Here is a 26,211-nt window from a genome sequence, read left to right as displayed (position 1 = left end):
TTCACTGATTCTTTCATTCAGTACATATATATATAAAATGTAAAGCACAGATACCAGGCATACTTATTCTAACCAAGATTATCATTGGGCATCCACAATAAGAAAAAAGGAAACTGCTAATATTTGAAGAAGCCGTGTAAAATGTGAACTGTTATTTTGAACTATCCTTTCTGATTATTTATCACAATACTATATTTGAGTCTACAAACTGCTCTTTCCAGCTCATGAATCAAGAAGCTTTTTACTGTCCCTGATTACAGTAATGTATAAAGGTAGAGATTCTATGAACTATACCCAGCTTAACCAACACAACAGTGTCAGAAATGGGCACTGGCACTGAGAGTTCCTCTGCCTTTACTGGGTGGCACAGTTTTGTAATGAACACTCATGACTGGGATCCAGAGCTAGCATGCTGGCACGCTCAGGAGGTTTGTGTGCCTACCAATATGTTTGGTTTGTACAGATCACTGGAGGCTGTAACAACCTGTTTCAAAAACTATTCTGTCTGATTTTGTTTGTCCAACCTCTCTGGCAATCCAGCAGGAACTGGAAAAATCCAACAATATTGACATGAGAATAGAGCAATGTGGTACCATAGTGAGAACAAATTTTAAGTTATTGTAATAGATTAGAAATTAACAGAAAATATACTGTAATGCAGTAGTGATGGTGTTAAATAATTTAGCTCTATTTCTATATAAGATTATCCCATAAACTTACCCACCTAAAATCAGGTTGTTCTTCTGTTAGAGTCTTTTAAAAGTGGTGTTGACAGGTATTTTCACCAAAACCATCTCAGTAATTTTGTGAACTCTGTGGCTACAGTGTATCAGCCTGCAAAGGAAAAAATCCAACTTTAATGACTGAATTATTGGACAAGTACTAAGTTCCACATACATTGCGTAATTTGTCAGAATTTTCCCTGGGGTGCTGTAGGACTCCAAATCTACATCTGGGAATTTCAGAACACACCAGCAATAAACCAGTACCATTAACCAAACTTCTCCTGCATTGTTTTATTATGATTTAATCTGTGTAGTGCAGACTGGACATAATGGTATGTTCTAGACAGAAATGTAAGGATGTTTTCAAGTTTAAAGTAGTTATTTTGAAAGACATTTTCTTTCTCCTCTGTCTCTTCCACCACCTTTCTTTTGATCTCTCTTGTCACAGATATCACCACAGTATCTGTGATAATGACATTTCTAGGCAACTCTTGTTCTCTGGAATACACTTCCTGTATTTCTCTGTGACGATGACTATTCATCATTGTCAAACATCCTGATTTTATTATTATGTATCCTAAAGCATCCTAAAAGGTTTTCCTGTAACAGTATAAAAATTATGTGGAACATGGTTTTGTTTCAAAGGTACTGAAAAAAATTAAATTGTTCCCTAGAGAAATTGCAAAATCATGCAGATAAGGCCGCATGACTCAGCTGATAGGCATTCATACAGCAGCAAGTATGGAGCAGCAATTAAGAATACATAGCTCCATCCTCCATTTGCAAATACACTGTATGTTATATCAATAACATTGTACAGGGAATACAGGATCCATTACTTTTGCTTTAAAGGTAAGAAGATGAGCTAATTTTTTTTGTTGGTTTAGTCTTGTACATTTTTAGTATATGTTAATTTGAATAAGAAATCTGTAGCTCACATCTGCCCGTAACAAAGGCCAGAATGAAAGAAAATTGCATTAAGTCATTATTATTACCTCAAATTCCAATAAAGGCATATTAATGAATGACTAAAATAAGCTTAAATATCATATCTGGAGGACTCCAACAGTAAAAGATCTTAGCAAAGCTAAAGATTTACCAAATTTGGTAATACTGGAATTCAAATATAATATTACACACAATAAGGCCCTTTTAATACTTAGTAAAGCAATTTATGTGATGAAGTACAACAGACACTAGATACCTCAAAAGGGTTAATTAGTACCTATTCATTACTACCAGAATCTGTTTAATAGTCTGATAAATATTACCTGAACGCAGAGAGTTTCCCACTGAGAGACCTGCCGTTTCAAATCAAAATGAAGGTTAGAGGCAGAAGTAACCTTAATTAGAAAGGCCATTGAAAAACGTAGGACAGCGTCCAAGTGAATAATTTTTTAGTTTGATTTAATTTTTACTCATGCTTTTTTTAGATTTTCTGTTAGGCAGAAATGGAATTTGCATGGATAAAAGAACAAATTCCAATTATAAAAAGGGAGGCTCAGTATCAACAATTAGATTTCTATGATGAAACTGAACCCCCTCCCCTCCAACCCACAACAAAATAAACACAAAAAAACCCAACAAGCCCCTCTGACAATAACATTTGCAGGCTGTACTGGAGGTGGGAAAAACTGCACCTGTTCCTCCATGCCCTGGTTAGCCACCTCAGCTATAAAGAATAAAATGGATGAAGTTTACAAAAGATTTTTATGCACCTCTGACTGCAACATTCTGACACTCTGCATTAGCTGGATGTAAGTGCCACTGAAATACCTACAGCAACCCACATATAACAGTCAAACTGGAAAGAGCTTGCTAATTACTGGACTCCTCCTTAATAAAGAAATCAGTTTCATTCGCTAGAAGAAATTACTGTTCACAGGCTGCCAATGAGTTTTTCTGGACTCACGGAAGCACTTGAGTTCACTCATATTCATTACAAGAGGACTTGCACCCCTTAACAAAGAGCAAATTTGCAAATGGATTTAAAACTACTGTAGGGAAATGTGCTCATGTAATGGAGCTACTTTTAAAAATGCCTTGAGTGGGTATGTTTAAACACCAAGATATAATAAAAACAGTTTATTGCTAAGTGCCCCATCTTTTCTAAAGATAAGCATCAGAGGCAGTAAATAGATTTGACATGGCATTTGCTCAGCATTTCCTTTAAAAATAACCACACAAGAAATAAACAAAGAAATGCACTTTCTCACTACATTTAATGGAGCCCTCCATATTAACATTTTAGACAGGAAAATAATCAGCAGAAGCAAGCTACTGAAGATAAATCAAATTACAAAAATTGCAGACTTTAATACATCACTTGAGAGACGTCTGTCTGTTACGTTTCAGTTCTGCTTCTTTAGGTGGAACAGAGGAATACTGCACTGCATTAAATTAATCTTATAATTATGAATGAAATGGTTTTATTGTCATGTTTATGATGTGCCTATTATGACACATGACAAGTCATATTCCTGAACAGTTATACTTTGTTCATTTGGAATGCACTGAACTGGTATATTTAGAAGTAAATGAGAATTAGTTTAATATAACTCATACTGTCAAGGTTATTGATAATTGGCTGTGCTTCTAAATACCTCCTCTGCACTCACTTTCAGTGCTGAGTCTTCCACACAAAATATACTCAGTCATTTTAAAGTCAAGGACATGAAAGGAAAATGGCTTCCCTGCTGCAAAAGTCTCATTGCAGTAGTGAGAATTTCTCAAGTCACGTACAAAGGGGATCGATGAGGAGATACACTACGTTATAAGCTCAGTGGAGACATTCAGTACCATCTGATTCTGTATAGGCAGTTACCTGTGGTAAACATAATATTTAACTTTACTGGCACTGTAAAAAATATTAGCTAAAAATAGAAATAAAGAATTATAATACTTAAATTTTGCAAAATCTATAAGGTCTGCAAATTACCACAGACCACAAGTGAGCTTATTCTCTAAAGGCTTGTTTAAGGTCTGACAGGTATTCTTTTGCAGCATGCTTAAACATAGTTCTTTACCTGAACTTCAGAATGGGTCCACTATTTAAAGAAAGGTTTATTAGCATTACTGTGGCTGAATTCAGCAAAGGTGGAAGAAGGTTTAAACATACTTCTGATTGTCTACATTTGTCAGCTGCTAAATATTTTAGTGATATTTTTATACTTGTGATAATAAAACTATTACTTTATATACACACAGTACAAACCTTGACCTACATGCGAGGCTGGGCTATATTAAAAAAAGAAACCAGGGTACATTTCTGGGAACAACCAATGCAAACCAGGAGGAAAACAGGTTTTTGTGTGTACAGCTTTATAAACATGGCATCGTTTAAGAACTGATATCCGCATGGAAACATAAAGTGAGATCACATTCTCAGAGGAAACAACTGCAACATTTCCATTTGCATTGTGATATTGCTATTAAAGAGAATAACATCTTTCTACATCTCTACAATTGAACCTTTTAAAAAGATTTGGTTGCCAAGGGAACTGGTTCTGGCCCAGTATTAATCTGAAACAAATATATTATAAAAGTTGGTGTAAGTAATACAATACTCATAATGATTGTTATTCTTAATGTCCAAATTCAGGTTTTGGTACTTAAAGCTGTTAAGTTTTTATTTCGTAATTTTTTTGTGTGTGTGAAGTAAAACACATTTCAGTGAACTGATACTCAGTTTCAGCTGACAGGGCCATCTATATCAATGTCTCTCTTTAAAGTTCTCCTACCTTTAAATAAAAATAAATACTGCAGTTTTATGTTTGTACCCAATACTGAAAATATAAGCATTAAAGCATATTTTTCTCTATTTAATATTTCGCACAAAACACAAAACCGCTTATGACAGAATTTAAATATTTTTCTTTTTTCTAATCTCCCTCAATTTTTATTTCTGCCTTTTAGCTGCAAGCTTAGTAATGCTTATAGTCAGCTTTAAAATGTAATGGAATCAATAGGGTTTTCAAAAATTCTTTTGTTGCATAAGCGTTGCCACGCCCTTAGTACATATGATTATTTTAACAGACATGATTGCTCCACTTTCACAACAGATTTTAAAAAAACAGATAAGAGTAATTGTCATGCCAATATGTGAAGCCAACAATTTAATATAGGTTGTTTTCATTAACAGTTTAGTACATTTTAAAATTGAAAGCTACATTCCAAAGCCCATTTCATGTTCTTGCAACACTGACCAAGAAAACAGTAAAACATGCAAATCTCAACCTACCTGCATGTACCACTTAGAGCAGTGTTAACATGGCAATGCACCCAGCCATTTTTATGTAAAGCAATGGAGATAAGTTCTATTCTTGGTCTTCTTGATAATTTTTTAGAAGCAGTTGTCAAAATTCAGATGGGAAGCAGCTTGAATAGACCATGAGCAGGAGAACCGAGTTTATCAACAGGGAAAGCAGGAGTGGGGAAAAAAAAAAACGTCCTCATCCAAGATTTTCCGAAACTGCAAAACACAGTTGGCTTTTTTTTTTTTTCTGCTCCTCAGAGGGTTCAAAGCTTGAAGCTGACCACTGCAAAGGCCACTTGTCACATTTACTGAAAATCAACCTATTGATATCACAGCTGAAAATATAAACTCGACAACCAAAGCCCATTGCACAACGTGGACTGCGTAAGAGTTAAAAATAGATTCGACGTGCCTCCTACCTGCATAATAAATATGTAAGTTTCAAGTGCTTTAATTCGATATTCACATTAATTAACAATACAATATACATTATTTAAACTACAGTAAATGCAAGAAGAAAAAGGGTGACACCATCTGGAAGCACAGTTTGCTTTTTTTTTTCCCTTTCCAAGGGCTAATAATGTAGTTTGAATGTGATGACAAGCTAACAGCTCACCACATTGCAAATGAAAAAAGAATTCTTAAGGTGATGCTCAAATATCTAAGCCTGTAATGAAGCACAAACCAGTCTTCACTACTGCATGGCATGGCACACAGACCATTTACATACTCACATTTGAGACACTAGGCACAGTATAATGAATTCAATACACAGCATGCACACAGCACAAGCAACGTTAATCCTGCCTGCCATTTTAGGCTTGCAGGAGTAAGATACATACTGCAGCACAGCACTGGTAAGGGAGGAGGCAAGGGACAGCTCACCTTAAATGCAGTATCTGATTAATGTTGTAAGTGACATTGCATATCAGCTACAGAGTCTTGGTTCAACTGGGTGGGAGGGAACAAAGAAAATTGTCATCAACTGGTGATGCAAGATGAGCTCCAGTCACTAACACTGTTAGCAAACTCCAAATTCTACAACGATACAGTAGTAGGCATTTCAAACTCTTATCAAAATCTGCTTGTGCAATGGCTGAGTCGCCTGCCGAGGAAAAAAAAACCAGTCTTCTTGCTTATTGGAGAAACGCTGCATCCACTACAGCAACATCCTCTTGATGCAGAAAGATTTCACGTCGCACATATTAAATCCTGGATGCATTTGCTGTGCTTTCTTAATTTTTAAGTTTCAGAATTAAAAAATAAAATAAAAAGCCAATGATAGCAAAAATAACATAGCTAAAGGTCTAATGTTTAGAAAAATAAAACATTTTTTTTTCTCTCCTTTCTGTTTTCTCTCTTTTACAGTCCATCAGAATCCTGAGCAGTATTGACAAACCACACAAGCACCGGGTCTGACTGCATGATCAGCTGTCTGTGTCTACGCTACACCCTGTTAACCACAAGCAGTGTTAGAGCTAAATATATCTGCAATGCAGAAACAGTAGGTGCTATGTGGTATACCATTCTGATTCGTTTTAAGATATTTTTCTATCCTCAGATATAACAAATAAAACAAAATTTGCTGCTGATGTCTGTCAAGCATGGTATCTGTCAGACTTACAGAACATAAAAGCTATCCTAAGTACGCTGACCTAGATAACACTAAGAAGACTTAAGCAGCGTGCAAGCATACTCACTGTCAAAGCAAGGAAAATGAAACAATGATTGTCTAATCAAACTGAAAGCAACAACTCACTACCACAGTATAAATTCCAAAATGCTACATATTGTATATGCACATCTCATGTTTTTGGAAGACACAAAGCTCCTTTGTTGTTTTTTTTTCTCGGCAGCTTTTCTTAGTTACGGTTGCACAATGACATTCTGACATCATGGAGGTCAATGCAGATACTAAAGTGCTGTCGTCTTTAAGAAAAAAAAATTTAAAATATAAAACCAGAGCTGCAAATATAATGATAATAATAACAATAATGATAACAGAAAAATTTCACATCACCTACTTAATGTCTTTCTGTTACCTTCTGAGATTAATAGCATGCACGTTGTTCAGCCGCACACGTTAAATTGGTATCACCCTCTCCAGAGACTGCAAGAGTAATTGTGGAAATTAGATTTGTGTAAATTTCAAAAAAGGGTTATCATCTGCAAAACTTAAAAATACAATAAAATATTTTGCATGTATAATGAAAAATATGCAAAGAGAGAAGCATCAAAAACTGCCAATCTGATTTTTTTAAAAAAATGCCTAATAAGCAAAACTGGTGCTATTTTCATTGTCACTCTGTCTCCAAAGGGAGAATGAGAGAACCATGCTGCAGTTTACTATAACCTGAATTACCTTCCCAGAAGGCTTAACCATCAGGTGAAGTAAAACAAATCATAAGATCTACCTGTTTAGAGAGCAGAATCCCCCCCCATGTCAGTGACTTCTCTCAGTTCTTTATCTCTCTGCCTGCAAATACCTCAAGCTGATACCCAGCACAAGAACAGAACTGTGAAGATTAACGTGTTAGCTCTGAAAATATTTCACTGAAAGATTTCTTTAGGTAACCATTGTTTACCATATGTATAAGTAAATATAGATGGTTTCTGACCAACTGCAGAAATAAACAGCTCCTTGTGAGGCCAGATTTGTCCAGAGAAGTGCTATCTTTCATTTGACCTGCCAATACGGCTGAGGAAGAAAGCAGCCAAATTTTCAAACACATATTCTTTCCCTAGGAACCTGTGCACTTGATGATTTTTTTTTTCTTCAAAAGAGCACCTCCTTTTAAAAGTGGAGACTAATACCAAGTACTGTATTAAATCAGAAAATGTTGGACAGCCAAAACTAGGCTGCTGTACGTATGTATTCACTTCTTTTTAAGAAATATACAATCTAATTTTGCTTTTTTCCCCCCTTTTTCTTTCTTTTTAAATGATTAAATAGGTATCTATTTAATGTGGAGGTTTTTCTTTGTGAAGTTTTTTGGCATTTTGTTCTCTTTCATTTTAAAGGCCGGGAATGAGATGTTCCTAACAGTCAGTGCTTTAAAATATTCAGAATCCCCTTCCATAAATAGCACATCTGTCACAGAAAAGGAACCCAGCCAACAGAAAGGCAGATCAGACCAGCAAAAACAACTGCTATTCCAATGCATGATTACGAAATAAGTTGGATTTTAGCAAGCCTTTATTTAGATTTTTTGTTTGTTTTGAGCTTTTTAAAGTATGAACTGTCTGATTATATACATGCCACCATATATCCAATTTAAAAATGTTAAATATGGATTAATTTTGAGGTTTATTTATGTTCATCTCTTTAGTCAAATATATATTGTCATGTTAGTTTAAAACCATGGCAAAGCTCCTATAGATTTCAAGAAGGGAAGATTTGGGCTATATGGAGCAGTTTGTTAAAGTATGATATTATTATTTCAGAAGCAAGTGGTAGTTTTGTTTAAAGACAATGATTTCCGGCAAAAGACTGATTTCAGTGGAGTCTCACAATAAATATATCTGTTCCTGCATTCTTGAAGTCAGCATTCTCATTCACCCAGAGAAGTAGTGCTCTGGGGCAGACACAGCAAGGTGATTTGGGTTGTGTGATTTAAGAAACATTAAAAACCTGCTGGAAGTGAACGCAGCAGAGGAATAAACATCTCACAGTGAACAGGGAAGTGAGCTTGTCCAAATCTTTATGCATACCTCTTTCTTTAATGGGCCATTTTCAGTGCTTAGTAATAGTTTTCCAGGCTTAGATTTGCAATGATTTTGCTTCAGACTCAACATCATTTCAGCTCAGAAATCAGTTTCTAAGTCCTTCTACAGTTGCAAAATACATGCCATAGTAAATAAATAAATTCTAAAAATTGCATTCGTATGTTGCACAAAGTAAGTCCAATTTTTCAAGGTAGACATATATATTAATATTGTATGTTACCTCTCAGTCAGCAACTTGGATTTAAGTCTAACATGATTTGTGCCTAAACTGTTACAGTTCCAAGGCACTGTCTCACTGGATTCCTTACGTCAAAACTCCCTGTGTCTGCTGGGTCAGGACTATCTCTGTCCATGCTATAAGCTTGTGTTGGTTCTGAATTCAGTCAGCTTAAAGTGAGCCTATTTCTGGTATCTATGCTGGATCTCACAGGCCATTTGTGTTGCAGCCTTTCCCACTTTCAAGCATCCTACTTGTAAACATGCTTCCTCTTCCTTTATTTATCACCACTTGAGTGCAACAACGTCTTATCTCTCCTCACATACTATAGCTTATCAAAACTGGTGAGGAGTGAAGAGTTCCAACATCACTTTATATTGAGCATCCTCCTTGTGGTATATGGTTTTTCAGAGGAAAAGTCATAGTCCTCCACATCGATCATTTGGCAAAAGGCGGTAGAGTGTGGAAAGAAAGACTCACTTAAAGTCCCTAAAACTTTACTGATTTTTGTCTCAAAGTATTGCCACGCCTTGTCTTCCTAAGAAGGAAACTCTAAGGGCAGTCTGATAGTCTCAGAACTCTGCCAAGCAGCAACCTGTAGCAGTAAATATCTGGAGGAAGACTAGGAGGCTTTGAGAAAAAAGTGACAAACACTTTTAGTTTTATATGGATCATCTCACTTCTGTCTTTTTTTGACACAGGCCCAAGCTGGACCAAGGGACTAAACTGTGCCTCCAGCTATATAGAAGACATGCTGCATGTGGGACTTCTGCTTAATAGTAGTGAACATGCTTAATAAATGAATGAACAAACATACATACACTTGGGTTCATTCACACCTTAGTACTTACAGTTTTGTTTCTTTTGTCTTTAAAATTGTTTGTCAAATAAATGAGCAGCACACAGCAATCAAAGGACAGAATCAGCCCCGACCCTCAAGAAACTGTGGTCAACTGTTTGGTGATACCATCCCTGCAAAGCATTGACAAGGGGACATGAAGCACAGCTGGGAATCCAGGGTGGGTGTTTCTAAAAGCACATTCCAGAACTGGCTACAGCCTTTCAGCAAACCTGCTCTTGGAACAACTCCTTCAGCCTCTGAATTTAGCTGCATCAATTATGTTTGTCTATTCATTCCACTAGAGCCATTGCATAAAACACACTGTGGATGAGCCCTCAGCTTGAAATTAAGAGTTCTTTTGGAAAAGAAAAAAACCCACACCCTTTATCATGAACTAAAGTTCTCTGACCTAACACACTCAGGAAAGCATCCATATACCCAGACATTGAGCCTAGTAATTAACCTGCTGCTCAAATGCCTTCCATCCAAACTCCTACTGCTACATCCTACATGAAGAAGTTGCCTTCTTCAGTACTGAAACCTCCACTAGTTGTTATTGGGATGTAGAAAACAAGGCAGGGGGAGGAAAAAAAGGACTGATGGTAGAACCTCCAGAGTTTGCTTTTCCAGAGCCAAAGTAAAGCACATTTATGCCTGCTCCGGCCAACATGCCCTGGACTTCCTTTTGTGTACACATCTAGCTTAAGTTGCCCCAAGGATACAGACTAACTCAGTTGAGTGCTGACAGTTTTCCCAGACTTTCCCACAATTCCGTGTCTCTGTATGGCTACAAAGTCCGCCATTATTTGCTGGGACAGAAAACCGTTGTTCTTTGTTATCCTGTGAATGATTTACACACTTTCATTTTTAATTGTCACACTCATATAAACAGGCCATCAAAAATAGTATCTAAGTGATCTAAGATGCAAGTTTAGACTCCTGCTGTTCCTGTTAGATGGAGATTTTTCCAGCACTACTGAATTAAAGCAGAGCAGCATTTAAAGGCAATTCCTTTTATAAAATCTAGAAAAATAGCAAGTAACTGAATATTATGAAATGTATTCAGAGATACTCCATCATATCAATGTGTTATGAATATGCATTTAAAAAAAGCATAGGTTTTCCTACACTGAAGGATTGCAGACATGTCATGTATTAAGACAAATTGAGGTGCTGGATGTTTTTTTGAAAAATGCTTCTAACAGCCACTTATAGTCTGGTACTCTATAAACTATAAAATTTTTAAGGATAGAACACCTGAGATTCACTGTAAACAAATGGCAAAGTGAATGTCTTTAAAAACTGTAGAATTGTCCATGGAATCTGAAGAAAGTGATAGCTTTACAGATATTTGCAGTCACCTTTACAGTTGTATTTTTGTATTTCTGTATAACGTGACACTCACAGTAATTAGCAATAACAAGTGGCTTTTTCTCTGAATAGTGTTTTAATTACTGACGAGCATGGTCTCTCCATCTAATTCTACTTCCTAAGGCCCTACTTGCTTTCTAAACTGCTGCCAGACACTATGACAAAGGTTTCAGATATCTGTCTCTTATCACTCCTGGCTAATTCACATGATTGGTGAATGTAAGTACTGTAGTTTTAACAATTTACTATGTTCTTACCAATTTTATTTTTCTCTGTACAAAACAGCACAACTCGCTTTTGTTGATCAGCTTATCCATGTTCACATCACCTATTTCTTCTCTTCCAGTTTTAAGGGGCAAACTTTTCTTTTAGAGAAACAGACTCAAAGATTTGATATGGAAAGAGGCTTCACTGAATCACACAAAATCCTGCAGAGAGATTACAGTCATTTTATCTGAATCATCCTTAGTAATACTAGACAGTAGACAAGGGCAATAAAAGTTAGGTTGGAAAAAACGGAAGTTTCTCAAAGTAGTCAACATAAAATCTATTCAGCCATTTTACATTTTCAAATCACAAAAAAAAATTCTTTTATAAACAAGTGATTAAAGATACTTCTGGAACATATGACTTTTAGAAGAATCAGTCTGTGAATATGTAGTGGTTTGGTCCAAAATACTCATTACTGTTTATCTGCTGTGAGATAAGAATTAGGAGAAATGCAAAACAGGCACCAAACTTGAAAGAATATAAAGAAGTTTATTAACAGACCTAAAAGAAGAAAAAAAATTATACCACCTTCAGAACTCTCCTCCTCCCCCCACCTTCCTCCCTTCTCCCACTGACAATGTGAAAAGACAACCCTTGAGATGTTCAGTCTGTTTACCACTTCCATAATAACCTTGTTCAGTCCATTTAGAGAGAGAAGTCTCTTCTTGCTCATGCTATGAAAACATTATCACAACGAGACAGCCGCCCACTTCCAAATATTGTTCAGTCCATTTAGGAAGAGGAGTCTCTCTGCCTGCGTGTGAGTCCTTTCCCCCGACTTGCAGCTTTTCCCGCAACTGCTTTCGAGGGTCCACTCTTGAAGTTTTTTTGGGGTACAATTTTAAGGTTGAGCCGTTCAGAAACAAAAACAGAGGCCCTTCTCCTTCCCTGGGAGCAAAGGGTCTTCATCATCTTCATCTTTAGGACTATCTCTGGGAGCATCTCTACGGACTGAGGTTTTCTCCTTTCCCGTTCGGAGCAAAAGTCCTCATCTGGTTCATCTCTCCCTGTCCAAACTTCTCATGAAATTACAGCTGCGTCAGCATCTGCCTATCTCAGCGCAGGTGCTTTTGCTCACGAATTGAACACTCCACCCCCCATATCTTCATGAAATTACAACAGGATACTCTGATATATCATAGCTTCACAACAGAATTTCAGCTTTAAGCATCTCCTCTCTCTCTTCCCTCAGGTTTTCAGCTCTTCACAGCAATAAAAGGGTTAATCTCACCTCGGCCTTGCAGCTTTGCAGCTGGAATGTTGTATTTTTCTTATCGCAGTGGAGAGGGGGGAGAGCCGAGCTGCTCCGGCTGCCCACGGCAAGGCAGTGGGGGGGGGTTCCATGGCTGGAACAGGTCCATGGCTCCAGGATGGCCGTGGCCCGGCCCGGCCTGGCCCAAGCAGGGCCTGGCCGGGCCCGCTGGCCCCCACACGGGGCCTGCAGCCACCTGTGCCAGCGCCGGAAACGAGAGAGAGCTTGGAGGGGGAGTTTGCCTATTCTTAAATGTGGATCACAGAGGTGATCACAACTTTAAGTGGCTTAGAGAATTGTCCATATTCAAACTGGCCAGCTGATAGGTTCTGTCAGTTCCCAGAGGAAACTGTAAGCACCCCTTAGCAAGGACGTCCCTTCCGGGACTATGCTTGCTAACCTATGACAATCTCAATTATTGCTTTTTTTTTTTCCATAAAGCTTTAGTAGGGACTGTCCAGCTACTTTGAAGAACAAACAAGACGAGAATAACACACATTTCTCATTATTAAAAATAGTAAGAAATCAATTGTGAATAATTCAAGTACCAGAACAAGCAGAGGTAGGAAGCTGAAGAATGTCAGCAGAAGAGAAAATACTTGAAGTCCCACAAAAGCTGTTTAGCATTTGATAAAATAAAATGTCGCATAACAGAGTAATCTCACTGCTTAAAACCCATGCGTATAGATAACTGTCTCACAGCTCCAAATAATCTTACAAATGTAGAACCAATGCAACCAACAAATCCATTTCAGGCTCACATGCTTGAGCTCAGCTGTCCATTATGCTGCTAAACATGGGCTGCTCTTTCAGGCCAATAGATCTCAAACAATTTCTCCCAACTAGTCCAGCTGTGAATCTTGTTCCTTCATTTCTTCCTCTGCTCCTGACAAATGGGAGGGGAGTTCTAAGCCTTTGTCTTCCAACTGTTAACCTGGTATGTGTAACCAAGACCAAAAGCAGTAACTATGAACCCCAGACTCCTGATCTTCTCCTCCAATGGTATAGATAGAGATTTGTCTACTCCCACTCTCTTCCACTGCCATAATTTCCACAGCTATGACTATTTATTGTCCTGACCAGACAGGTACCTCATTTTAAGAAAGTTGTTCTACAAATCACAGCTCTCTGCAGTCTGAACTAGTTCAGCCAGAACTGAGGTCAGTGTAAATGAGGGCCTGTTTAAAAAGCTTTCAGTCCTAGATCATTTACAAAATTACGTAATTTTTTCTCTGCACAAACTCCACAGCTCTTCCATTCGCAGAACTGAAACTGTTCTGATGGTTTGAATGAGTCAGGAAGATAAATGGACATACTAACAGAAAGTTGTATCCCATTAAGTCCTTAGGAGTTTCAATGAAATTTTAGGAGCCGGTGAGCAATGGTAGTGCTTTATTAGAGTGCCAAAGTACAAAAGGCTCTATTAACAATAATAATACACTTTTACAGCATGTTTTATCCAACAATCTCAGAGATCATTACAAACATTAATTGAGCCTAACTATAGCCTGTGATGAATTAGTATTATTATGCTAATTTTATGGATGGGAAGAGAAAAAGACAGAGAGGTTAAGTGATTCACTCAGGAATAGAACCCAGAACCACGTGCACAAGGGGGTTATTCCAACCCAGAATTGTTGACAGACAAATGCAAGTGGGATGTCAGATACAAGCATTATAAAAGACTTCCAAAACCATGACGTAATTGCTGTGAGGAAGTGTTCACCAGTAAGGAAATAGTGTTGCTGTGGACTTACAGCAGGTAAATTTCTTTCATTTGTTCTTTTACTTTGAAATCCTCACTGGACCTTTGCAAGATCATTCATATAAACACCAAGAATTTCTTACTGGTTATGTTGGTTTACTCAAGTACATACCTAAAAGTAGGAGAGTATTTTAAATAATGGCCATGAGGCCTGAATCAGTCATCTGTGTTATTCACATCAATTATGACTTCAAAAAAGAGGACAGCATAACTGTATCCACTTTCTTTAAAACATCATGCTGGATATAGAAAGGAGGACAAAACAGTTAAAATAATAAAATGTCTTTCCAAGTACCATTCCAATTTCCTTCAATACTTTCAGCTCTTGGGAAAAAAAAAAAACAAACAAACAAACCAAACCAACCAAACATTTAAAAGCTGTTTTGGCTTCCTTTTAGTATTGAATATCCTGGAAAACATTTAATCTGGCACTCATTAATCTTAGTCTGATTTACTGTAGCTCATAAAAAGAGGTGCAACAAAATTGCATCTTTACCAAGCATCAGAGACTCTATTTCAGACAAAAATAATCCTTAGCCTTTCTTCCACCCTTTGTACCATTCATCATTTGCTACTTACTTAACACTGGTAGTTTGTTCTGTGTGCCTGCTTGGTTTTACCACTCTTTAGACTGCCTTTTCAATGATTCCCAATATGCCCATGATATTTGATACATTTTGAAACTTTATCAGTTTCTAGAATATCACAATCTTTCTGCAAATGTATCTTGTTAGTCCCGAAACAAATAATTTTAATTAAGTCCTTAACAGACTTGTCATCATTAATAGCAGAAGAAAGCAAATGTTCTCTTATGAATATCCAACAGGGAGTAACTAGTAATTAATGAAAGGTATTTTCCTCTGAAGAAATTTTTTAGTGATTACCATCTTCTCTTTTCATTAATCTTCTTAAAGGTTTCTTACCTGCTTATTCTGAATATGCCTTTTATTTACTGGGCAGTTCTGTCTTTTTATGAAAAGTTTATATGAAAACTTTCCCTTCTTCCTCATTTAATAAAAATTAAATTAGTGTAACATAGGAGCTGAACACTACAGACATAAGCAAATCAACTGCAGCACAAGCTTATTCTCCATTTCCAGCTAACCACAATCTTCCCTGCTAGCAGTATGGTCAGTGGTGGGAGCTTTTTCCTGGAGATTTCACTTAGTGCCTTAAGGATTCCATAAGTTAACATCTGAACACTGCTGGTTCAGATATACCAGTCATGACATTACTTCCATGCTGATTCTGACAGAAGATGACATTTGGAAAGGACAATCAAAATGCTGAGGAGTAGAAGAGCCCAAAACAGCCAATCAGTACTGAAGGGGCTCAACCTCACACAACTGAACAGGCAGAGCCAGGCACAGAAAACTTCTGGTTTGACGTCTCCTTGTTCAGTATGAACTGAAAGTAAACCCTGAGCCCGGGACCTTTGGGTCTAGATGAATATTTTTGTTGCTTTGCTTATATAAGAAAGACCTAAACAACCACAGATCCATCTACATTGCTAGTTGCAGGATGTAATTACAGCAGCACCTTCATAGCTGAGCTAGTTTGGGTAGTAACAGAAAGGAAGATGCACAATTGCTTGCTTCAGCCCAGGCAAATCACACAAATTCCTGGGATCCCAGACCTGGTGGGATCACAGTAAAATCCCTAATCTTGGTGATCTTCCAGGTTTCCACAAACACTTGAGTCTGAGGCTGTGTCAGCCACTCTTCTCAACACGAGGTGCTTGTTCTTGACCCAGGTAAACGGTTAAGTCCATTCCTTCAAGAACCAGCTGCATCACTTTTGTTTGTCCTGGTTCACTGCCTTGCTGTGCAAACACTTGTGCTGGCACAGGGAAGAGGGGTGGGAACAAATAACCTGTGGCTGGGGAAGTGGCATGACTGCTTCTTTTGGGAAGCAGCTCCTGGAAGAACTGACACCACCTTCCTTGTACCTGCCTTGTAATTCGTTTAAACTGGTAGGAGCCTGGCAGAGACTACACTGCTCCCAGTGCCTGGTCCTTGTCAAGGCTGGCTGCTCCCTAGGGACAGGGAGATAGGTGGCAGCAAGCAGAGCAGGTAGCTCACTAGACACCCTCCTCCTGTTGTGACGTAAGGGAGCAGGGCAGGCTAAGGATGGTAGCCAGGGTCAAACCAGGTCATCAAGAAAGTACATGACAATGAGGCAGGTCCAAGGTCAGGCTGAGAAGTCAGTCTGCAGGTGAGGGTCAGACACAGACCTGTGACTGACAGGCAGGTCTGTGATGCCAGAGCAGAGCTGAGGTCAAGCCAGGAAGTGGCCCAGCCTTGTGATCCCCAGGCAGGACAACAGTGACAGGAGAGAGCCTAGGTCAGGCTGGGAAGTCAGTCCATAGGTCTGAGGTCAGAACAGTCCACAATGCCTAGATCAACAGGACCTACATACACAGGCACAGGTATGGCTGTGGTATAAATAGGTACTGAACGTAAACAGAGCCTCTGGGCCCACGGGTAGGGCTGTGGGGGAGGCCAATAAAGGCTTCTTAGTGTCATCAGGGTCCTGACAGTCTTATTCTTTCCTCTTCCTTGTGTCCTGTTCCTCCCACTCTCCTCATTCTAGCCTTAGTGCTTGTGAGGCTGCATGTGGAGTCAGACCAGCTCAGGAGGAAACCAATCCTCTTTTGGTAAGGTTATTTCCCCACACTGCTGTGGCAGAGGTGGCTGGAATGTGTGGCTCAGGGCTGAGAATCAATAGACGATGGTATGTGGCAGTGTGGTCAAAGTGGAGTCTATGCCCACTTGTGAAGCTACACTCAGAGTCTTCTGGAATAGTACAGATAGGAATTTTCAGACTGCAATTACCTCCTAATATAAGAGCAGGTGTATTGCAAGTGTCACTGCTCACAAACATCATTATGGAATTAAGTTTTTACTTTGTATATCTCTGCTAGGTGATCTATATGAAGCTGGACTAGATGGTTGTTGTGGGTCCCTCCCAGCTGAAATAGTCTATTCTATAGACACCGCTGTGGTGGCCTACAAGTACTAGAAGACACTCACTGTCTCTAAGAGCATAGTCTGGGCCAGAAACATTAAAATAAAGGAGAACCAGTCACAAGGAAGAAGAAAGGGAAAAAGAAACAATGTCTTTCTTTTTTTTTTTTTTTTTTGAATCAGAGCTTGTTTTTTTTCCACACTCTGTGTAATAACCCAGCAATGGAATGCAAATTAACATTCATGGTTTTTTTAAACAATAGCCTTTGTGTTCTGAACCACACTGACAAAGCAGAACAATACAAGCAAAACATGATCACAAAATCTTTTTCCAGCAATGTGCAAACCAGTTTTGTTGGAAACATCTAACTGTGAGGGAATCTGTTTTGGAAAGTAATAATGAAAGTCCAACTTCTCTTTACTCAGCTGAGAATGTATTTCATTTTTTTCTCAAGCTGAATTTCAAACTGTTACATCACTGCAAATTCCATGAAGTCGGTATGGTCCTGGGCTCTAGGTCTAGGAAGCCAGACTGAGCAGATACCAGCAAGGGCATAACTTGATTTCCAGGATTTTTGTTATCAATGAAAAATGCACTGAAAAGCACAGTGCTTCACTGTCAGAGACCTGACCACTCACTGTGCTTGCAAATACAGAAAACAGGATGTATCACCTAAACCTATCATCTTTTGATTTGAAGACACTGAGAGAGAATACTCATGATACTTGATGCCAGCTTTATGTCTGAGTAGGAACACGAAAAAGGTAAAAACACACGTAAAAGCATGCTTTCTCCTGAAAAATCTAAAATTTGGAAAACCAATCCCATGATTGCAGTTACTGCTGGCAGATGTCAGCTCCTATGGAAGAGAATTTATCTGCTGCCCTATTAAACTGATGTGAAATCTCTGTTTAGACCAAATCACTGTTTTCAATCCACATGTGTAAAATATCCCAACCTATCTTTACATGTGGGCAGAACCACATTGCCTGAGAGACCTTCTTAGAAAGTGTTGAAAAGCTTTGCAGGACTGTAGAACATCTGTTGTGAAGGTGTCACAAATGAGTGTTCCCTTGATACGTTGGCAGTATTTGGCAGAGGTACTCCAAGTACAGCAAACTTGAGAGTTCACCTGCTCCATGCATGTCTCACTCCGGGGAAGAGGCTGGGCACAGCCTGCTGTGGTCCAGGAGAGCTCAAAGGGTCTCACTTAGGACCACTGGGTTGCAGGAGACTTGGCTTTAGTCATAGTAATTTTCCATCCTGGACACAATTAGGGTCAGTGACTTTCATTTAAAGTTTGATAATAAAAATGTTGTTCCAAGCAAGTTGAGGCATGAAAAATAATTTTCCAAGGCTATTCTTTGAAAAACAGGAGCCAACAGTGTTTCTGGTAAGATCAAGAGGAGCTTAGTCCAGGTGCTGTTCATCAAGGCCAAGGTTTAACTGGTGTTTCTGAGATGACAGTGTGGCCCATGGAGTGGGGGAGGATGCACCACCACAGAAGGCAACCCTGAAGATACACTCCAAGGTGTTCCTGTCTACATTCTCTGAAATGATAACCACCAACAGCCGTCACCACTCTGAAATCCTCTGTATAAATTATCAGAAGATATCCTCTCTATTAACAGTGAAGAATATACAAATTAATCAGCAATACCAATCATAATCCACTGAAGGGAAAAGGATCACCACAAAGACAATTGGTTTCCGTGTGTCTTTTCTACACAGCATGCAGTTCTCAGCTGTTTTTTAGCCGGTGGTTACTCACTGTGGGTGAGCAGGTTGGCTGCTGCTGCTCTTTGAGGTTCTCTGCTTCTATAAAACAAACCAGTGTCCATTTTACAAATGCAGAGGAAGAGCAGGGACAAAATAGTGTATTCTGCATTGTGCATTTAAAACATAAAAACACAACAAAGTGAAAGTAGCTTAAGAGAGCTTTTTAGAGCTCTCATGAGGGGTAAGGAGAAAGTCAGAAATTAGTTACATCCCTCACTAGCTTTTGCCTACTTGACAAAGATTCCACTGGCATTACCTCTTACTTTTATAAGGAGGAGCTCTATTGGAGAAAAGGATTTGATGATTCTGGAATATTTAGTATCTTGTTAAATACAACATGCTGAGCATATTTCTTTGAGAAGGTCTTTGGTTGCTTAGCTTGTGGTCTATAATCATCTCACTATGATTAAACTGCATAAAATCTGGTATTATCTAAAGGCTTATCAACTGGAATTTAATTTAACTGCAAACTCTGCCTTTAAAAGATACCAAAATTACTATTCTTATAACAGCCACCATAATTCTGCATTAGTGACTGAACTTCAGACCATCTGCTCCTGCGCCTGTAACTCCAAAGAAGCCATAGAAAGGGAAAACTGAGAACTGCTTCCTGATATCTAGGACCTAGGGCTTTTTGCCAGAACAACAAGTGCTTGTGAACAAGACACTCAGAAGAGAGACCCCATCGATCGCTCAACTTGTGTTACCAGAATTTTGTAGAGATGGTTGTTTCCACCACTATTCAGGTTTCAGTTTGCGGTTATTCTAAATCTGGTCCTGTATTTGCAATGCAGTTAAGTGATACTCAGAACAGGCCACGTTACTCCAGTCTTCACAGAGACAGCACTTTTTTCCACCTGTCAGCTTGGACTTTCCCCACCTCCCTGTAGCAGGACTCTTCTAGTCTCTCTCCTCCTCTGATTCAACACTGGGCATAACAGGGTAAAATAAGAAAAGCAGCAAGATTTCAAATTATTTATGATGAAAAAAATATTAATAATTAAAAGTAGTTTTATTTTCTAGTATTTGTCTGAAATAATTTTTAAATTCCATTGCTAACATGGAGCTATGGTATTAATATAGTTTGTTTTCATATTTTTACATAGCAATTCAGTGATGTTGCAATGTTTACATCTCTAGAAGAGTTGTTCAGGAGTTGTGAATGTACAGATCAGACATCCTGTGTTGTTCCTGACATTCTGTGACGTTTTCTTCACTGAACTCTTGATTTTAACAAGCACTAGAGCAAGGCGGCCCCGGAGCGGGCGGAAAGGCCGGGCACAGCAGCCCAACCCCGGCCCCGCGGTGGCTGCGCACGGCACCAGTGCCAGCGCTGGGCGGCTCCAGGCAGCAGCAGCCTCCGCGCAGGGCTCTGCTTACATACAAACCTCAGGCCAGTTCTGCTTCCCAAGTCATTACCTGGATATCGTTCTCTGTGCTATCCTGTGACGCAGAAAACTTTTTTCTCCCATCATACCTAAAATTCAGGGCTCATTCCAAAGTGGAACTCATTATCAGCTGGCTTTAGTTTTTACTCTCTGTGCAAACTGTGCTGTGCTTTATGACGACGGTGATAAGCTAAAACAACGGGCAGGCTGCAAACAGCTTATCTACTGCCTGACCACAGAAGAAATTGGCAAGTGGTTGGGCTTATACTTCCCTTTTTTTTTTTTTTTTGTACTTCAGGTTACAAAGAGGGATCTCATTGGCTCATCTAAACTCAGTGCTAAATAAGCAGGGTTTTCTCCTTCTTTTTCATCTGCTTGTTAAAGCTGCAAAAATAAGACCATGTACACAACGCCACGGCTTTCAAATTTAAATGTCACAAGTTGTGCATGTCAATATGTAGTGAATGGTACAGTAATGCAGCAGTTACTGAAATTTTACCCTGAAGTACAATGTAACTTTTTTTCTAATCACAGCATTTTGGGATAGGATTTTGGGATCCTATTAGTAGGAAATGTATTAGCATTTATTTTAAAATAATTTTTAGCTTCACAGATATATATCAAAGCTAAAACCAACATACCCTGAGAAGTTAAACATTAAAAGGCAAATGAACACCAGATTTACTTTCCTTTAGTTTTATAATCATTTAAAAGCTGTCAATTCATTTTCTGGTGTATGTACTTATGAATGATCTTTTGGGATTGACAATGCTGGAAAAATTTTCAATTAACACTTATTCTAGTTTTTCAGATTTCTATGTCTACGTAGCCTCTCTAAAAATAAATCCCAAAAGATTTAATTAGCTTTACCTTACTCTAAAAGGCAACCTCTAGACTTTCCAGGGCATACAGTGAAAATGGGGAAGCAAGAGGTAAAAAAATATGCATGTCCTTCCTTCAAGTACAGCAATTTTAGTGGTCCTACAAGAACAGTGTATCGGCGGTTTTAGGTCAATAATGCATTGCTTTAAATACATAAACAAAAAGAATTAGTATTCCTATTTTTGATATATTTCAGAATTCAACAGTAAAATGGACAAATTCACCAAAAACATGGTAGTTCACTAAAATCTTAATAAAACTTCAGTGTTTTAAATGTAATGAATAAAGACAAAATAGTGTACATCTTTTCAGATACTAAAAACTATTCTGAAACTTGATTCTGCAAATTGATTTTTCATTTGGAAAGACTGTAACTGGAGTTTACTCTACTGCTGTTACTTTCCTATCTAACAATAGTTACCTTCAGATGGATTCCATTGTATTCTCTATAATCATCATTTTTACTACCAGTGAAAGTAGGTTTTCATTTCTTTTAAAATAAATCCTGTTTTAGATTTCATTTGGCAAACTTGCAGCATTTTCACATGCCAAGTCATATTCTTTCTTCTGCTTGATCTTGTTTCATAGCAAGCTTCATAGTAGTAGGGTCATAATAACGAGGATATGAAAACAGTGTCATAAAAACACTTTGTGCAGGAGTATCTAAGACTTTCTTTTTTATTTTACAGTGCTGACAATCATAATTTCTTAGAAGGTGGAAAGTTAGAGTTTTACATGTAAGATCATGCACCTAACTCAGCAAACTAAATAGCTGCTGTGTCTTTAGTGTTTGCATGTGGTGAGTACGTGCACCAAGTATTTGCCTGTTGAATGGCTTGGTTTGCAGCTCTTTGTTTCACTGACCATAAACCACAATGTTAAAACACAGGGCAAATAACAAAATAAGAAGGGTTGTAAAATAGTTTTTAAGGTGTCTTCTAACAGCTTTTATCAGAAGTAGCAAACTCAACTGCAGTCCATGAATATTGATAGTTTTTCTGGCCTTTTTATTTTAGCTATTTGAATGGCCATCATGTTTTTCTTCTCTGCAGAAGAGGCAGTAGTCAATTACAATGATGATTATATGAACTACAATTAAAACAATTCCAGCTGCTCTGACAAAAGTAGCTCCAGGCAGAGTTGGCCACGAGATTCTCTTTTGAATGTATCTTGAGGTGTTTCTTTTTTGCCTTCTGTAAGTAATAGGCAAATAGCTTTAAGCTTTGTTATAATCCAAGCACAAATGATGACTTGGTGTTTCATTGAGTGCACCGGTGTTAAATACTACGAAGCTCAGCATATTCAGCAAGATACTGGTGAAGTGCCATCAAAGGAAAACGTCTTCTGCCACTTTCTCCTTGTACTTCAAACATTGTCCATATTACAAATTGTGGAGTTCTCACATTAAGTATTTGTACTGTTTAACAGATTGCGCCAAAGTCACAGAAGAGGGAACAACAGAGCAGGTCATGGCACAGGAGAAAATACTGCACTTCTTTCTTCATTTGAAAGCATTCTCAAACTATCTCTGGTATTAGCAACCTAAGTGAAGTAATAACAATGTAATCATCTGTTTAAAGGAATGGTTTTTACTACATTTTCTATATGTACGATACTGAGCATTTTCCCTCTGATGAATTATTAAAAGTGTTCATGATCTTTAAAGGCAACTCCCAGGTCCTGTAAAATAAAAGCAAAACCCAAAGGTATCATAATTTGTACAGTGTGCTTGATGCTATTTCTTCCCACAACCATAAGCATGATTAGAAGCTGTTCACAATAAGGCAGGCTTGTCTGCACACAAGTAGATGATTTTACTGTAATCTTTACATGTGATATATTGGTTTTCATGGCTCAAAGAATATCATACTAGAACCTCTAGCACGTCCTTAACTTTCTTGTTTTGGTGGTCATTTAGTGAACAGGTAAATATAGAGTGTATGGAAATGAAAAGTATCCTTATAATAAGGATTGTTTGAAAACCATTTTTGATAGGTAAATTGATCACACAGTCACAAAACGGATGCGGTTGGAAGGAACCACAGCAGGTCATCTGGTCCAACCTCTCTACTCCAGCAGGTTCACCCCAGAGCATGTTGCACAGAATTGCATCCAGATGGTTCTGGAATGTCTCCAGTGAGGGAGACTCCACACACTCTTTGGGCAATCTATTCCAGTGCATGGTGTCCTGCACAGTAAGGTTCTTCCTCATTTTCAGGTGGAACTTCCTGGGCATCAGTTTCTGCCTGCTGCCTCTTGTGCTATTGCTCAGCACCACCGAGCAGAGCCTGGTCCTTCCTCTTATCCCTCCCTGCAGAGACTCATGTTCATTGGTGAGGTCCCCTCTGAGTCATCTCTTTTTGAGGCTGAGCAGGCCCAGCTCTCTCAGCCTTGCCTCAGAAGAGAGATGCTCCAATCCCCTCATGATCTTTGCAGCCTCCACTGGACCTGCTCCAGGAGCTCCATGTCTCTCTTGTCCAGAGGAGCCCAGAACTGGACAAACACTCCAGATGTGCCTCACCAGGGCTGAGTAGAGGGGCAGGATCACTTCCCTTGACTTGCTGGCAATGCTCTTGCTAGTGCACCCCAGAATCTCATTGTCATCTTGGCCACAAGGGCTCACTGCTGGCTCATGGATAGTTTGTTGTCCACCAGGACCCCCAAGTCCTTCTCTGCAGAACCACTTTCCAGCAGGTCAGCCCCCAGCTGTCCTGGTTCCTGGGGTTATTCTTCCCCAGGTGCAGGACCCTGCATTTGCCCTTGTTGAACTTCAGATGGTCCTTCTCTGCCTATCTCTCCATCTCCGACCTGTCAAGGTTCTTCTGAATGGCTGCACAGCACACTGGACTATCGGCCACTCCTCCCAGCTTTGTGAACTTACTGAGGAGGCATCTATCCAAGTGATTGATGAGTAAGTAAACAATACTATGAATAAGTTAAACAGTACTGGGCCCTATACTGAGCCTTGGGGGACACCACTAGTGCCAGGCCTCCAACTAGACCCTGTGCCACTGATTATGACCCTCTGAGATCTGCCATTTAACCAGTTCTCAATTTATTTGATACTACTTCATGGGGCAAAGCAAGAACAAACAAAGAGAATAAGCTGCTCACTGAGCCTTCCTGATGGTCACCCGACTGGCAAGATGGGTAGTGCAGAGAAATAAACTTGCAATACAATAACCCTAATGTTTAAAATATATTAGCCTACAAAACCACTCTAGAATCTTTCATGGGTATTACATTTACTAGAAAAGCAAGGTTCATTCCTGATTGTGTCTATCTGGCACTTAATATAACATAATCTGTGCTGAATGTTTGTTTTCAAATATCCAAACAGATGTCAGTTCTGCATGGTATTTGAGGTAAAATTTTAGTCAGCAGGATATTATTTTTTCATTTAAAGACAAATTGACTTTGCCAGTTGTCACTAGCAACTTAAAAAAACCTCACATATAAAAAAATATAAGTATAAATGTTATGTGCACAAAATCTTTGGAACTATTCTGTTGCGAGTATCAGTTCTCCACTGAAGTTTAGCTGTCTCAGAAACTTGTATTTCTGATATTTCAATGCCTCCCCAACATCTAACATTTTCATAATTTTATATAAATGCAGAATCTTTTAAATGCAGTCTTAAATGCTGAGTTTACTTGAGGTAACTTTTAATTTACTTTTTATGTGATTTCCAGGCATCTTTAGATGCTCCCTGCATTTGACTAAAGTACACATTACTGAGAAGACTGAATTTAATACTTGAGAACAGAGACAAGCACTCAAAAAAAAAAAAACAAACCCAAGAAGATATTTCAGAGGCAAGGAGGATGCTGTAAATGATTATAGAGTCTCAGGTTTTTCTGTGTGACCATCAATTAAGAAAGTACTTGTGTACACAAATACTACAGTTTAAGCACTTCCAAATCAGTTGGCTAATTTCAGAGCATAAGTTCTGCTTTCAAAAGTCATATAACAACCTTGGTGGAAGCTTTCACTTTGCTCATGGCCAGCTGTCACTCAGCTGTTAGCCTTAGGCTTCCTCCTGACAAGGTTTCCAGGCTGCTTTGAAGAGCATGGTGACCTCATTTTTATTACAACGAAGACCAGCCTGTGCTTGGCTGTTGGGTAACATCAAGCCATAACACATATAGTTTCTGTCTTAACAAAACCCTACAGTAGATTTTCCATAGTCCACCTACGGTTTTCTTCTTCCAGAATACTTCTGAATACAAACAGCATATGAATGGGGGAGAGACAGCATCTCTTACTGCCTCTGCATGGTTCAAGAAGGTAACATAGAGTCTCCATAGATATGTGTGGCCTTTGGGCACATGGAGAAGAGATAAGCATTTAAAATTATTTAAATTTTAAAATTATTTAAAATGGGCTCCAAAAAGTCTGTGGAAAAATACAGAGTATAGGAAGTTTATTTTGATGACTGTATCAGGGACAGACATTGCATGTGTACAAGCTTTTCACAAAAAGAGAGATATTACTATTTTTCTTTGTTTAAGCAAAAGGGGCTGGTCACTGCAGCTTTCCTTCAAGGGGCCGAGTCACCACTTCCTGTCAACTTGTTAATATTAACACATCACTTCAGAGTTACAGCTCCAAAGCTTCAAACTACTCCACACAGACCACCTTCTGTTTGTACAGTGCACTCACCGAGCTGCAGTTCAGCAGTGTCAATACTGGTGTCTGGAGCTGTTTTCAAAGTGCACTGCAATATGACAAATCAGCCTTCTGGTCTCCTACTATAATCTGTTTAGCAAATGG

General features: G+C 38.7%; 1 protein-coding gene across 8 annotated transcripts in view; it reads right to left on the bottom strand.

Moving 5' to 3' along the window:
• ZBTB38 (zinc finger and BTB domain containing 38) overlaps window positions 1-26,211 on the bottom strand; it is a 51,041-nt gene that overhangs the window by 18,236 nt on the left and 6,594 nt on the right. For 2 of the 8 annotated variants that reach the window (XR_006018436.1, XR_006018439.1), the window contains exon 4: window positions 20,162-23,118. The gene's annotated coding sequence lies outside the window, so the exon portion shown is untranslated. Of the gene's footprint in view, window positions 1-720; window positions 835-4,965; window positions 5,103-5,865; window positions 6,356-7,022; window positions 7,091-11,392; window positions 11,564-17,616; window positions 20,097-20,161; window positions 23,119-26,211 lie in introns of those variants that run through there. The other 6 variants (XM_042042519.1, XM_042042520.1, XM_042042522.1 and 3 more) reach the window with 6 other exon arrangements.

The sequence above is a fragment of the Corvus kubaryi genome, unplaced genomic scaffold, assembly GCF_017639235.1.
Source record: "Corvus kubaryi isolate FWS band 111438036 unplaced genomic scaffold, C.kubaryi_AGA036_p1.0 37397, whole genome shotgun sequence".
Taxonomy (NCBI): Eukaryota; Metazoa; Chordata; class Aves; order Passeriformes; family Corvidae; genus Corvus; species Corvus kubaryi.
Note: the sequence above shows the minus strand (reverse complement) of the source record. Positions and strands in the feature narration are given on the sequence as shown.